This window comes from Rhyacophila brunnea, unplaced genomic scaffold (assembly GCF_057557595.1).
Source record: "Rhyacophila brunnea isolate RB1 unplaced genomic scaffold, BYU_Rbru_1.0 scaffold_6, whole genome shotgun sequence".
Classification (NCBI taxonomy): Eukaryota; Metazoa; Arthropoda; class Insecta; order Trichoptera; family Rhyacophilidae; genus Rhyacophila; species Rhyacophila brunnea.
The window spans coordinates 24,170,688-24,187,205 of NW_028233276.1; the positions used below are offsets into that span (position 1 = coordinate 24,170,688).

At 32.0% G+C, this 16,518-nt stretch overlaps 1 protein-coding gene and 1 long non-coding RNA gene across 3 annotated transcripts in view; both read right to left on the bottom strand.

Moving 5' to 3' along the window:
* klar (klarsicht) overlaps positions 1-16,518 on the bottom strand; it is a 932,846-nt gene that overhangs the window by 15,194 nt on the left and 901,134 nt on the right. The gene's annotated exons all lie outside the window — the stretch shown is intronic.
* On the bottom strand, positions 8,832-11,085 carry LOC147065443 (uncharacterized). Its single transcript, XR_015071837.1, has 3 exons — positions 10,994-11,085; positions 10,097-10,134; positions 8,832-8,851 (listed from the first exon to the last, which is right to left on the bottom strand). It is a non-coding gene; the product is annotated as an uncharacterized LOC147065443 (long non-coding RNA).

The following is a 16,518-nucleotide window of genomic DNA, read 5'->3' on the forward strand; positions in this document are numbered from 1 at the left end:
AAGTCTGGCCTCTTATTTTATTTAAAGCAATCCAAAACATTCAATAAAATATTGTACTAAGAGCGTTAACAATTTTGATGTAATCGCGGCAGATGTTGAATGCAACACTTTCCTGTTTTGAAGCGCCATTTTTACCATTGTATATTTTATTCGGATTCGAAAGCATTCAATTTAATGAAAGAAAAATCTGTGTTGCAAGCTGCATTCATTCACTGGTAAAATATGACAAGTGCATTCTTCGCTAGAATGTTCAATTTGGAAACCCCAATCAGTTGCTCATAAAACAATAAGTCAGTAATCAAACCCAACAATGCCTAATTAAAATAAAATTATATAAACAAGACTAGCAAACTGTGCAGTAAGTAGTGTTAGTAATTTGTATTTATTATTACTGATGCAGTTTTTTATATTATCTTCGTATTTTAGCATGTTTTTATTAGCTCGTATTCTTGTTTGTCTATTACAAACTTTTTCTTGTTTGTCCAAATCTTGCAATCAATTTTTAACTAACTTCCCGACTAGATAGACATTTGATACTTATAGAATATATCAGAACACGATGACAATGCATTCTGTTAATACTTTTAGCTGCTTTTAGCCATCTTTAAGCAGAATTGAATTCATTTTCAGTTAATTCTGTTTTGTATGGAAAGTTATTTCGGAAAAAATCGTAAAAAATAAAACAGTATTATTGGTTGCTAAGGGGGTACTAGCAACTAAATTATTAATATATACGTGCGTTACTATGGAATTCAATATGAAATGTCAAAATGACATTTCAGTATTCTATATTTATTCAGTATTTCTATCAAGTACAAAAAAAGTATTTATTAATTAATACATAGAATTGTCAAGTTTATATGATTCAACAGAAAATTTAAAACGTGGTATACAAAAAGTTCTTTTTATCTTGTAATTATTGTTCTATCTATTTTTCATGCTGTTTTTTTAATTAAGAGAAACATTCTCTCGCTGGATTCGATAACACGACATTTACCTTTACCACGAAAATATTAATATTGAAAGACGCACATACGTTGGACAAGGAATGATCAGATTATCTGGTAACGTGGTAACTAAAAGGGCAACCCAATTAACGAATCAGTCATAATCTTTCGGTAGATAAGTAGGTATTTGAATCACAGTAAAAGTACGCAAGTAAAACTGATAAATGAATTACTTAATCAACGTTATCAACAGATTAAACAAAAAGTTAATTTCAATTGAAAACTGCACGTGTTTTTTTAACACAGTATGTACTTCACGATTGTATCTCCATAGATAGCCTGCCCTCCAGTTGTATCGGACATAAACGGCATACGAAACGTACGACAGTTCTGCTACATTTCCGGGATATGCCAATTTCATCGCCACTTCAAATTGACATTGCTTCCTTGCCGCTCGTTTGCTGGTGTCCATAGTCCTTAGCAACGTTTGTAGATAACATCCGACAGATGACAGCTAGTTTAATACATTTAAACGTATGCAGGTAAATACGGGGTCGGTAGGTCAGCTAATGGCGAATTTCTTTTCCGACGAGATTTATATGTTGTTAATTTGCTAGAGTTAATTAAATGCCTGTCAAAAATACGAAAATACATAATAACAAAAACCATAAACAAATATTATTATAGGTACTTAACCTATTATTTATTGCCAAATTTCGTCTTAAATAATTGAGTAAGTAAATATACAACAATTCTCTTGTGCTGTGTTGTCCGGTGCTAGGCTCAAATATGTGGTATTGGGAGTCGAAAAAGGGTAAGGTGCATTGAGGTAATTCCGAATATGGGTATATTCCGAAAGTTCAAAAATTCTACCAATCGTAGCGATATTTTCCTATTGGCAACATTTAGTTTATTGTATTCTGGAAATATAGTACAGTAGGTATCGAACCTTTTTACGTGCGCGTGCCAAAATTTCTCAGATATTATTTTTTGACTGTCTAATGTGCCGAACAGTTTTTCATGGGTAAAAAATAGTTTGTAAGAGTTGTATTAAAAATGATAATGTTCTAGATACCACTCACAGAACATAGGATACATATGCTGTATCACTTTTTTCAATTACGCCATACATTTCGGTCCACCAATTTTGAAACTGTCTGCCAGAATTACTACTACTAGTCCTTAAAATTTTTGTTTCTTATTTGGTGCAGCTATTTTTTTTTGGGTAGAAATGAAATTGTGTGTTAATGTATTAATTAGTTTGGTTCGTTACATATTGACAGTAAAATTGCTCCGATCATAATATGCATTCTCTCACTACATTGGTATCAAACATTGTTAATTGATCAAAATCAGAGGATCTCCTGCCACCTGATGAGGTTAGTGCGATAATATTATATGCGACACATAAAGCCTAAGGACTAACCAATGCAATTATAGATTTACACTTAACGTAATGCTTATTCTTGAAGAGTATTTGCCTGCTATTTTTTATACAATGCGATCTGTCATTTATTATTAATATATTATGAAGTTTTCCTCTTTAATCGCGTGCCATAGGTTCGCCACCCACGCCACATAGCGTGCTGAATATAATATATAATATTGGCGTCGAAGGAGTGCCGATCGATTAAGAGTATTTAGACGAATTATTAAACTATCTACTTGAGAAATTACAACGTCATGTTAAGTTTTACAGTAGGCCTCTTAAATCGGCTGTCAATCATGCAAATTATTTAGAATCACTTTACAGCCCACGCGCAAGTATACCCAAAGTTCATACGTGTACGGTTATTAAAATGTTATAAATTCTAATTAAAACCACAGTCATGTAATAAAAATACAATTCGAAAAAACGGGTTAGAATCCGGTGGCCACTTTCAAAACGCATACGCCGCCTATAAAAATGTCAAGCTGGCATGATCGTGCATTAATTTAAAATAGTGGATAATAAAAATTTATCGATTTTAAAATATCTAACTGAATCTTATACAATTTCGTTGATGACAATTAACTGGTCCGTATTGATAGATCAAGCTATGTTTTGCAGTCAATGTAATTTAAGTTTCGTCTTTTTTTGAAAACTTATTGCAATCGCCAAACGAAAGCTGTTTCAATTTGTATTATTTAATTTTGACGTATTTTGTATTACTTGACAATATGTGCACAACGTGGAACAATTGATTTATAATATGGGCATAGAGTAAAATATGATTTTCAATTTCGCTACCATCCCGAAAGAATAATAATCAATCACCATTTATGTAATTCTTGTATGAACAAGATTTAACTCGAAGTATGTAGATACGTATCTATTAAAATTAACAACATATTAAGCACTTACATTAATATGCAAATGAAAGAATTTTGAACTCTAGATAGAATGAGTCTCATACGAATTCCGTATTTTAGGAATCGTGAAAGCAGTTCGAATTTCGAATCGAATGATTGTATTTTGTGTGGTTGCATTGGTAACAAGTTTAATATTTTTTATTCTATTAGCAACCCCGAAAACAAAATGATAACTCGCGTTCTGGTTTGAAGTCTGTTGCTTTGTTTACATAACCTATCTTATGCAATGCATTTCTAGGCGTTTACGTGATCATTCATATTAACAAGTATGGTCAATGTATTGATTATGGCTGCCTACACACAATTATTGACGAGTGAGTATCTTTCACAGTGCGTTCTTAAACCTGAAGGCGGACGTGCAAATTGGCAAACAAATGTCAAAGTGTGAACTTCTCTTTAAATGAAGCCGCAAAAAGAAGTCGCTTGTAGCTAACTTGATCAGTAGACCAGAGGTTCCTTTTTGCTTAAATTTCAAACATTTAGACTCCATCTCTATAAAATAAGGTTTTTTCAACATCTTTGATGCAAACTCTTTTTTTTACTGTCTAAAGCTGCGGTTAAACGTGAGTCTAAATTGATGATCATGTAACAAAATGGAAAGCATATCCATTCCCATCGCAAATAAATCAAATGCATTTTAGCGTTTGTTTATTTTGCTGCTTTATCTACTAGGACCAATGTACTAATAATTAATATGTTGATTGACGTTTACAAAAACTAGATAACGCGTTTCAGTCTACATCTATATTATACATACGAGTATGCCACAGGAAGATAGCTTCATGCCAGTTTACAATTTAATATAGGCGCAAACTACAAACATAGGTGTTTCATGCCAACAAATTAATGAGTTCACACATGTCGTAACATGCTATGTAAGCCAGTGTGTTTTAATTCAACCAGACGACTATAGAATTACGACAATTAAAAATAGCGTTATAAAAATTTAAATTACGTTGGGTGTGACCGCTATTCACGATGAAAATGAGAGGAAATGAAAAAGAGATGCCGTGGAAAAGTTGACATTGTGATTACTGATTATATTAGAGTTTACTACACAAACCATGGCACAACAGAGCAAAAGCTTATCCGTATCAGATCAACTCCATAGGGGTCCATTATTTTGAAATACCTAATCTGGTGGACGGGCGACGAATTATCTATATAGATTTGATTTCAGATGATTTAATTACATACATATTTAGCAATTTGCATTAGGTATTTAGTGTGGCCCTCACCCTGCCGCGATTTAGGGGCTGCAGTGGGTCTATTCTATACCTACTTGTCGACCGCTAAAGTGATACAAGTGATAAATATTATCAAACTTGGGGAAGGTTTGTATAGCACTTATTGTAACAATTACAATAAGATGTTTGTAATTATTGCAATAAGTGCTATATTTTAACAGCAGCAAGAGAGGTGCTGTTAAAATATAGCATTTATTGCAACAGTTACAATAAGTGTATTTTGATACAAACCTACCCTAAGTTTGATAATATCCATCACTTTATCTGTCGATAAGTATAGAATAGACCCAGAGGTCTTACATTGCAGGATGTATTAGACGTGGTGATGAACTGAGAAAAATGACGCGAACTTGTGGTTACCCTATGCTACAAGCTACAATGGTGGATAATGATAGGTTCAGTAAGTACATAATTTAATATATTATCTAAATTTATTTAACTATTTTCTATTCAATGAAGAAGTTGAAAGTCACAAGTCACAAGATTTAAAAATGTAGTACCTATTCGTATTTTAGTTGCTGTAATACGTTGGCAATAAAGCGCGTTGGACGGAATCCAATGGTCGCGGGTTCGAGCTGTCGCAGTATTCGATATTTTTCATTTTTTTTTCTATTATGCATGTTTCTAAGGTCAATACAATTGTGTATTTTCATCTATTAAAAAAATAACATATATTTATTGAAATCGTGTTTTAGTATGACAAACATAAATAATAACTAAGGTTACCATATTTTTATGTAAATAAACTATTTCAATATGCAGTGTTTATATTAGGTGCAGTTGAATTACATTTATCATTATTGTTATTCCGATTTAGTCTCCATGTTGAAAACCGATGCGCAATTAATGACCTCTCATCATATGATCAAGTTTCCAAATGTTGTAACACAGGCATGGCAATGGTGGACGATGATCTAATCATCAAAAGAGATACTTGTTATTGTTACTATGTTCATTCGATGACTTCATCCGGCAATTTGGACAAGATAATTCCGGTGGTCAGGACATTGACCGAACAAAATATTAACCAGGATATTGAGTTTTTTTTGATTGGCTCTAAAAATCCGGATCTTGACCGCCTCCCAAGAAGGATCCTTGATTGATTTTTTAGTGAGAAATGTTTATTGGTCCCTCATTCAATATATTAGATTAATTAGATCTATGCTTCTGGATCAAAGCACATAGGTACATATATTATTTAAAATCGTATAAATCACCGTTCAGTGTAACGCCCGTTTTAGACGGGACACCGGTGTCGCGCTCGTATATAATATAGGAGGCCTTTGTATTCGAATAAAGGGGCTTTTGCGCTATGTTTATGAACGTCCCAGAGTGAATGAGTAAACGCATAATTTCGAGTTATAAATTAAAAATAAAACTGGCTGCGGTGATAGAAACAAGTGTATCGGCGGCTTGAGAATGTAGCGGCCGACGGAAAAGTGTACCGGGCACGCGTTGACTCATTAGCTCTGGGGCGTTCATAAACATAATACAAAGGCCCCCTTATTCGAATACAAAGGCCTCCTATATTAATACGAGTGCGACACCGGTGTCCCGTCTGAAACGGGCCTAAGGCTGGACTCAATGCTATTCTGCCAACTGTTACTTGAATAAATTATTCACGGTCATAATGTATATGTACAGTTTATCGGACACTAACATAGTGAGGGGAACGTTTCAATGTAAAAATGCAATGATTCGATAAGAAGACAGCATTCATATTAAATTCCTACAGTGATATTTGACAGAACAATGCTGCAATAATTTTGACCAAAAGTGAAACTTGTTTCATAAAAGGTAAGAGCAAGATACGCACATCTATTTAACAATATATTATTGTAAATTCCGAAAAAATACTGAATAAACGTTTCATTGGATCGACTTCTGGTCTTGCATAACTGTTGCAATCAAGTTGGCCACTTGTTTATTTTCATTTGTTGACCAAACCGCAATCGCCCACGGTCGATGGAGAAAAAATTAACTGCACCAAACACGTAGGCGATTTTATTGCAATATATTATGTAGATCATTTTGTACAGGTGGCCATACAAAGTTATTTGATTCTAATGTATTAAACATCGTGAAACATTACGATAATTAATCGATTCTGGCCCAATGGTTACTAAAATTGCTAAACAGCTCTCATATTTAACGAAAATCCTGTGGGTGCATGTGATCCAACGAAAATCTACCATCATTATAGTTGTACAGATTCGATTTTAATTTAAGACGCAAATGATGACTTGAGCAAGTAAATTGAGGCGAACCAAACATCAATTTTTTTTTTTGTAAATTGGAGCTTGGAGTTTTTGTCACGGTGTGTAGCTAGCTGCAAAGTAGTCAAATATACATCAGACACAAGCATATAAGTCCTAATATTAGCATTACACTAATCGATGTTCACCTTGATTGAATTGAAACCAAACACAATAGACTAACTAAGGTAAGATAACAGTAATTATCAGAAAAGTAGAATAGGTAATAAAATAATAGCAGAAGACGTGGTCCCTCCATGGAGTTACAATTAATAATAATAATGAATGTAGCCACTGTAGACAGAAAAAAAAATAGTTGATTTCATAATATTTTGTTTGTGGGAAGACCAGAGTAGTAAATTCTATAGTAAGATGGAAAACATATCTTCGTTTTTTTGGCAAATTGAGTTATGTATAGGCACCTACCTACCTTCAGGCTCGTCTCAGTGTGGTCTACAAGATATCAAATAATATGATATGTCTAGTTCTTATAGGTTGGGTGACACAAGCTGTGTCAATATTTGTGATTTGTTCGTTGTTTGAACATTTTTCAAAGTTTAAAATTGCTCTCCTAAACAATTTAGAAAAACGGACTATCGTGTGTTACCTTCTTACTACAGAATTAATACACTTGAGATTTGAAATAAAAGGTGAGTGGAACATTTGAAATTAATCAGCATAATTAAACAGGCTACTATACAAAAACGAAATTATCAGGAGCCTATCCACCCCTAAAATGGGTTTTAGCTATACATGAAACATGCCATCCAAAACGTGGAAAATCTATAGCAATTTGTGAATAATATTGTCAGATTTATCTAAACATCGGCTGCGATCGACCAACCATGTGACACAATATGAATAGTCAAGCACCAACGAATTGTAATTTTAGTTCAGTACACCTTTTTTAGTTTAGTAGTCATTAATTATTCAGAGCCATTTTAAACGCATTATTGCTAGAAAACCGACATGAATTAATATGAACTACAATTATTATAATAACCAACAGACTTTTCAAAAATATTACTTTTAGCCATTTTCTCAAACCAAGTGTTTAGTATCCAAACGCAAACTATATTTCAACTTGACCAATTTGACACAGCTGTTAAATGGTTGTTTGAATGACATTTATTATTCACAGTTTGTTCGACAAGGTTCATCCCTTACCCCATAATCATTGTGTAACGGTATTATTTTGTTGATATACATACATACACATTTTTTACCCACGTGAAATCGGACGAAAATGACATCACCGTATTATAGTGTTACCGTATATAATAAATAACATTATAAACAGTGTTGCCAACCGTACAATAATAATTATAGATTTTGTACTGTAATTTTGATCAGCGTACTATGTACGATATTAAAAAGGTATAGTAAACCCAAAATACTATAGTTTTGAATATCGGAAAAAATACGCAAAAATACTAGATATAATTTTGCAATATAAGCAAATTGGCAAACAAAGAAAAAAGCCTTTGACTTCGGTTTAAAATGAAATGTATTGAACTCGCCGGTAAGCAGTTTTGCTCAGAAATAAAAAAGGCGTCGAAATTTATCAGATTCTTCGATATTTATTTTGATGAAAAACAAAAACTCCTGTACATTTTCAACAGAAATGGCAAGACGTATTATAATTTTTGCGGAAATACTGGAATATCGGACCGCGTACAATAATTCGGTGACAAAAAGATGGCAACACTGAGTAAATAATATTATGAAACTGCAGTACTCACCCACGTCTTCTGTTTGAGTGGACCCCACTGACATCATGCCAACGCCAAGTGTCCAATATAAGAAAGATTATTATATTATTTTATTTCGCAGGAATTTCACAAAAACTGCTGGAAGTAAATTTCTTACAAAGTTCATTCAGTCTGATCAACAGTGCACTGCCGAAGAAGAACGAGATCACTGTTGTAGTCATTTGAAAATTACAGTAATTAAGTCCCATATACGTCCACTTATATACTTATCACACGGCTATTATTTCAGTTTGAAATAATATGTAAGTACATATCACAATTCACAACCGTATTATTTACTGGAAACAATTCGTATTTTTAAGTTTGATGATGAACGTAAATTTATGTTACAATGACAACTAACTTTATTGTGTTATATTTATTATTAATTAATCGATTGAGCGTTGTACCTATATACGTTTAAAAATGTATTTAATTCAAAGTTAAGTACATATGCCAGGGTATAAAGATACGAAAGAATTCACGTTTTCCCAGCAAACGCGTGTATTTTTTTCAGTCCCGATGTATTTCAGTACATTTAATACCCGCGATTTACGTCGGAAATATTCAAAATATGCGAGTTACGCGCGCTTGACATTGATTGGGTCGTGACATTCGAACGATTTTTCAATAAAAATTTTAATTGAATGTTGTTTTTTAATAAAACGTTATTTTTTTAGAAACATAAAATTTAAATGTTCTTTTTTACAATACTCCCCTTTTACATTTTCCCTCCAATTAAGTTTTTTTTCAGTCCCTTAAAAAACGTAAAATAGGGGGTATACTGTAATATGTTGGCAAATTACTATACGGGGCAATAAATATAATTTGGACCAAAGGTTAATTAAAGAATTCACCTATGAGAAAATATCGTAACTTGGTTCAGAGTTCAAATTCAACCAGGTAATTAATATTGCATTGATGTATGGGATCATAATTATAATAATTTACTGCAGGTTATTATTAAAATTTATATTAATGAATTAGTACGATGGTTAATTGGTTTCCTATTTTAAGAGATTATAAAATAATGTCTGCAATTGGTATTACCAATGGCAGGTTATTTGAACAGTTTGTGAAAACAAACTGTTGCTATCGATTTCGTAGACAGAATTATTAGGACCAACAAGACTGCGTGTGTCTCGCATTTAAACAGGTTAATTCGTGGATTAGGTATATTGATATTACGCTACTAATTCCGTTAATATTATAATTATTATTTAACGTTTTATTCAATTAGGTGTAAACAATGTTAAAGTAAACCCTCCATTCGCATAGATACTAACTTATATTTTTTTCAGTTTAAAATTGACTCAGCTCTCAATACAATTACTACACATAATATACCTACCTTATGCTTGCTTATGAATAATATAAATGTCTTATTTAAATATACACATACCAACGTATGTAAGTACTTTTTTAATTTTTTTTAAAAGAAAACCGTGTATTCCTCGACCAGTAAAAACAAATGCAACTTTCTCTTTTGTAGGAATGTGGCGCAAATATTATTATGAGATTTTGAATTTAAATTACATACATACAACAATTACATATTATTATAATTAAAAGTATGCTACATCTGAAAAGAATTAAATAAAATTTGGGTTTTTAGGATAATTTATATAGGCAAGTATCTATGTTTATAATACATAATATAATTAATACGCTTATTTGATTTCCTTTTAATTAATTTTGTAATTAACGTGTTAATTTGCATTTGAAAAGCAATTAGCAAAAACACAATTTTGTGCGGCCCGTAAGCATTGGGTTAAATAAAAAAAGACAATTTAAAGTAGGTTTAAGCGTTTAAGGTATTTGAATTTAAGAAGAATTTATTATCGATGTCAGAACATGTGTCTGTTTAAGATAAGCACACCTGATAAAATAAACACGACATATACCTATGTACATGTAATAATCATTTATTGAAAATTAGGCAATACAGACAGGTAAACTATGACTAATTATTTGGCATGACAGCCGACAATCGAAAATAAACTTTCAAATTGGTAAATTATTTTAAGAAAGACAACCGTTTATTTTTTCGACGAGACTGACAAACAAAATAAATTACATATTCCTAAAAGTTGACACAAAAAGAGGTCAACGTAAGGTCACGCGCCAAACTCGACAAAAGATTTCGTAACAGGATAGGATAGTCATTTTTTTAAAAACTCATCCACTGTATTTTAAAATAAAATTTATTGAAGCATGCATATAAAAATTATAAAATAATGATGCAACTTTGTTTTGTTGACATTAAGAATGAGTTTATTTTCTAGCACAAAGATCAAGTTTATAATAATGTACCTACTGAACCGTGCAGTAAAAACAGACTTGAAAATATTATTGTTTATTAAAGACATGAATAAATAAAATAAAAACGTAGACTCGACTGACTGCTTGAATGAATAATAATATTATTTTTTTAATGTTACCTATTATGAGATAGATTTATATTCCGTGTAGGTATTATTTTTTCAATGGGGCATCACTCTTGTTTCATAATTTCAATTGACAGATGAGCATGATTCCATTTTCAAAATAAACAACGTTTTTTTAACACCACAATTTAATGTGCAAATACGATATTTCTTATTCATCACAATAATTATAATTGTATGCTCAGTTTTATTTGTTATTTATATTATGATTAAAATATTAAAAAGGTATTGTATATTATAAACGCACTAAAACTGTGTTTGTGTGGAAACGCAACCTTGGCGAAACGTAAATAAAGACTGACATAAGCGCGATAAGTGTGACGTCACGCGCGACCTCACGATTGAACGTTTGCCTCACAACTGAAGTGATTTTTAAATTTAACTTGATGAGTGATGACGTTAAGGAAAGTCATCGTCAACCAGCAGTCGGTGTACCACGTAGAAGGGGGAAATATTTCGCGTGAACACTATTTTTCCAAGCAAAAAATGAATTTAGTCGATCTATATGACTATGACCAAGGGTGTAAAATTGTTACAAATTGTGACATTGCATGCATTTCTCTATCAACGTTGCCAGATCCAGCACTTTTGAATAAGCATCTAGTTTGCAAAATTCGCATGACATTAAAATCTAGCATTTTTTGAAACCGCAACCAGCACCTTTACAGAATTAAGCTAGAATATTTTACCAGATTTTGCTTGAAAATCAACATGGTGAACTTTTGAACGTTATGCGTTATAAATTAAATAAATGCCACGCACACAATGATGACTACACTTTTAACATAGGTACATTAATTTTATTACTTGTAAAACACAAAAATCTTCTTCGATCTTTGTTCTTGTAAAAACAATGTTAATAATTATTATAACATGATATGTACTTACTTACATCATTTTTGAAATGCTATTTTCCAGATACTTTTTGAATTTTGAGAAAATCTAGCCATTTTTTACCTTCCTGTCTGTCAAATACACATATTGTTTTACAACCAGGACGTAATAGGTTGAGCAAGTGGCTAACATCCGTTTCTCGTAATCAGCAGAGAGGCCTTCATTGAGAAGGGATTGCAAGTAGCCAGGACGATCATGATTATCAAATCAAAATCAAATCAAATCAAATTTATTTATTTTACATATAATGAACATAACAAATTATAAATTCAAAGCGTTCACGACATGACATAAAATAAGTGTTAATAATTAAAAAAAAATAAAAATACAGAGAAAAAGTAATAAAATAAGAAAATAAATTAAATAAGTAACAAAATAAAAGTAGATGGAAGCACACAGAGTGAACTTTGATAAACCCTATCTTAAAAACTTATAAAACAACGTCCACCTAAATTCACCCTCACGTAAGTGGAATATATCAATATCCGAAGCGATTTCATTAAGCATGGTTACTGCCCTCCCAATTGGCATTACTAATGGCAGGTTAGTTCTGCACCGTGGGAGAACAAACAACGCATGCCCTCGATTCCTAAGGTAATTATCAGAGACACACAAGCCAATACCACCAAGAATGGCAGAGTTCACATTTACGCCGCGTATAAGTCTGAAAAAATATGTAGCTAAATAAAGATCCCTTCTAAATTTTAAGCTACAGTATGTAAGCATCCCTAAGAGAAAATCAGTCGGATAGAGCCACGGATAATATCCATACAACCGAAAGTAAAGGAGTCGTAAAAATTTCTTTTGGACTCTCTCCACCATAAGGCCGTACTTCAACTGATGCAGGGCCCAAACGATAGACCCACTCTCAAGTCTGCTTCTAACTAAGGAGTTATAGAGAATTTTTAATACCGTAACATCCATTATCACATAACGTAGTCTCATGAATCGTTCGTCTGTATACATATATGAATATTTTGATTGACATAGTAAAATCATTGTACATACAATAAAATTACCAAGTACCTACATACATATTTTTAAAACACTCGACATTTTTAAATCATTGTGTAATTATATTAAATGTATAAAATATAATATGTCCCAAAACCGAAAGGTTGACAATCTAATTTTTTTTTTTGAAATAGGTAGGTAGTTATTAATATGTACTTCAATTCATAACCAGAGTGTATGAAATCCAATTTTAACATACATGAGTAAAGTACAGATTTCGTACCATAAGTAATAATTATATCCGTCAGGCGTAAAACAGAAATCCAAATTTCGAAAAAAATAAATCCGTGATTAAATAAACATGAAAAATCGTAAATTACGTTTTGGAGATAAGGTAGTCTGGCTCTCAGAAGCATCTGGTAAAGAATTATCTGGTTATTAAAGTAAATTATTATAGCTAAAAATATCATCATTTTATTGATTTATTCAGAGATTTAATTGGTGAGTCAAACAGCGTTGTTATTTTTATGATAGGTATCTTCAGTGTACACAATCTAAAAGGGATGAACTTGAAACAGATTTATTTAAAGAATAAAAGTGGAAAAAATCATATCCAAACAATGAAATTGCATTATTTATTCGATCAGCTGTATCTAGGGTTTCCAATCCCGGGATCCCGAGCTATTTTCGATACCTATGAATCCCGGGATTGATAAACATAATCCCGAAACCTTCGGGATTGATTTTTTTATCAATTTTTATGGAAAATAAAATAAAAACGAAAATATAACAGAAAAAATACTTTTAATAACAAATAACTACATTAGAAATAAACTGGGTTTGATTCATACCAAGGTGTAAGTTGCCGATTCATTTTATTTTTTCACATAAATTAATAAAAATAAGAAATATTGGAAAAAAACAATGCTTCCACCATGATCTCATACGTTTTACGGCAGTTTCATATTTAGTTGACTAATTAGATTTATGAAGCCTAAAGGCCATAAGTACACCATGATTGCTTTACTATTTTAAATCTCGCTAACCCATACATTAAGTCTTTACTATCAGAAACAGCAGTCTCATATTAAATTCACATTATTATTTATATTACAATATTATTTATTCCATTAAACTTATGTATTTCCAAGATTGAACGTATATAATATTAACAATAGATGTAATTGTAAATATAAATTTTTTATATTAACAATGGAAAAAATGCCAATCCCGGGATCCCGGGATTGTTAAATTGTAATCCCGAAATCCCGGGATCAGAATTTTGACTCGGGATTGGTTTCGAAATTGTGTAATTCATTTTTTATACAATTCAATATAAATAGTGATCTTCGTCTTGTCGTCGAAAGTGTGTGTTCAAAAGAAATGAATATGTATATTTGTATGTAAGTATATTATGTACTGTGATCATAAAACATAACAACCGGAAGTGTTGTTATGGTGATTTTATTAAAACAAAGCTTGTGAAATAAAAATTAATAAATTCAATTTGGTACAAATACCTACAATTAAACGTAATTTAATTATTAAATTACGTATCGCTGTCATGTATTCAATGTTGAAACAGAAGCTATGCCATGCGTAGGAAATATAAAAATATACAAGCGCACATGCTATGAATAGTGGATACCTACTCCCCCGCCCACGCGTACTAGAGACGCTAGCCCGAATAATAGCGAAACAATAATATATATATGTACGCATAAAAAAGACATTAATTTATATCTTTTTGTCGAGAGGTTAGCCTACATAAAAAGATCCGTGTGTCTAAAACGGTAAACGGGTAAAAATAATTCACCAAATTGGTCTGAAACTAAAACTGTACCTATATATCTGTAATATAATGGAAATAATTTAATATTTCAACAAACTGACCTAAAAACAACGCGAAATTTAAGTGAACACGTGCTCCATTACTTATTTAAAATTTGGTACCTACATATTATAAGTCCTATTTGTAATGAAATAAAAATGAGATGGCATAGACAGTACATAATATATACATCTTTTATCGGTCATTTCTTCGTGGTTGATGATCAGAGTGAAGTTTCCCATCCTCACGATAGTTGCTCCAGCGAGTCGTCGCTATTGTCTGTGCTTCACTACCAGTTTCTTCAGATTCTTTGGTCCACGATCAAGGTCGACTTTATTCAGGCCAGGGTAGGACGCTGCGAATTTCGCTCGTTGTTACTTAGTCTTTGAATGCAATATAGTAAACTGTTCGCAGAAAGTGATGTTGTTTTAAAATGGTAATACCAGGTAGGTTACAGCTATGCATTCGAAGACAACCAATAACTAACACTAGCATCGTAACTCGCAATTATTCGTAATAGTGGGCCATGTTCAGGACGAGGAATATGCCCGAAAAATTGTAGAATACGTCCTAGTCCTAGACATATTGTTGACTTGACAGATGCGCTTTCATTTCGAGTTTTTGGATGTTTGATTGATTCGTGCATGAAATTTTCAATGTTTTCGGAGCATTCGCTACCAACAATACATTTCATAGATATCAAAATATTGCTTGTTCTTTTGAATTTATGGTGTACGAGTTATCACCGTACGAGAATGCCTAGATGATACAATACAATAATATACATATAGATAGTTTTACTAAAGATCTAATTATTTAGAATACAGTGTAAGGGTTGGTGATTTCTTGAAAATTCTAGTTGATTCATCTACCCAGAACATTTTATATTGCGAAATAGGTTATTAATAGCTTAATAATAGGGAATTGAGTTATACCCTGCGGTCACAGAATATAATTTAATGAAATGCAAATAATTATAATAAAGTATATGAACATATAAAAAAACAAATTCACAAAGATAAAAATGAAAAGTGAATAATTGAAGTTAACATTGACCGTGAACTTTGAAAATTGAGAATGAATGCGTCTATCTATTTTTATTATTATTGTAAGTAAGGAATTTAAAAGATTGGCATTATTATTCTTAATGCTAATGTGTATTAAACTAGATTGCACTGTTCATATGGGGGCGGAATAATTTCGACCACTCCTTATGCCGGGTCCACACTGGCAACATGTCGCGCGACAACCTCGTTACATTTTACGATAAGTATGATAATTATTATCGTAAAATTTCTTAAGCAATTATGATAATTATCGCAAAATTTATCGAGGTTATCGCGCGACATGTTGCCAGTGTGGACCCGGCATTAGATTCATCACTTTCAACTCCTGACTCCTCCGTTTCGGCAGTTTCAGTACACGGGTACAGAGGACACAAGTCGAGATTTTTTTTATTTTCTAAACTCTTAAAACACCAAGGCTTCGTTTCGGAACAAGGAAGTGTGAAACTAAAATCTTTTCATTCAGACACGTTTATAGTGTCATGGATGATGGCCGTACAAAAATCGCAGCAGCATATAGGTACATGACAGGTGGAGTAACTCAAATCATTGTTTAGTAACATATTTACCTTAATTAAAATAATTTCAGATTAAGAACGTCTTTCGTATGCTGTGCTCATTTGCATTAAAATAAAAAATAATTATAGCTGTAGGTATGTATGTATCTACATAGGCATCTGCCTACTTACATAGTATTATCTTTTTTATTGTTTTTATAACGAGCCAAATAAACCGCAAATAATATTGCTGAAAATGAAAGAAACACAAAAAATCCG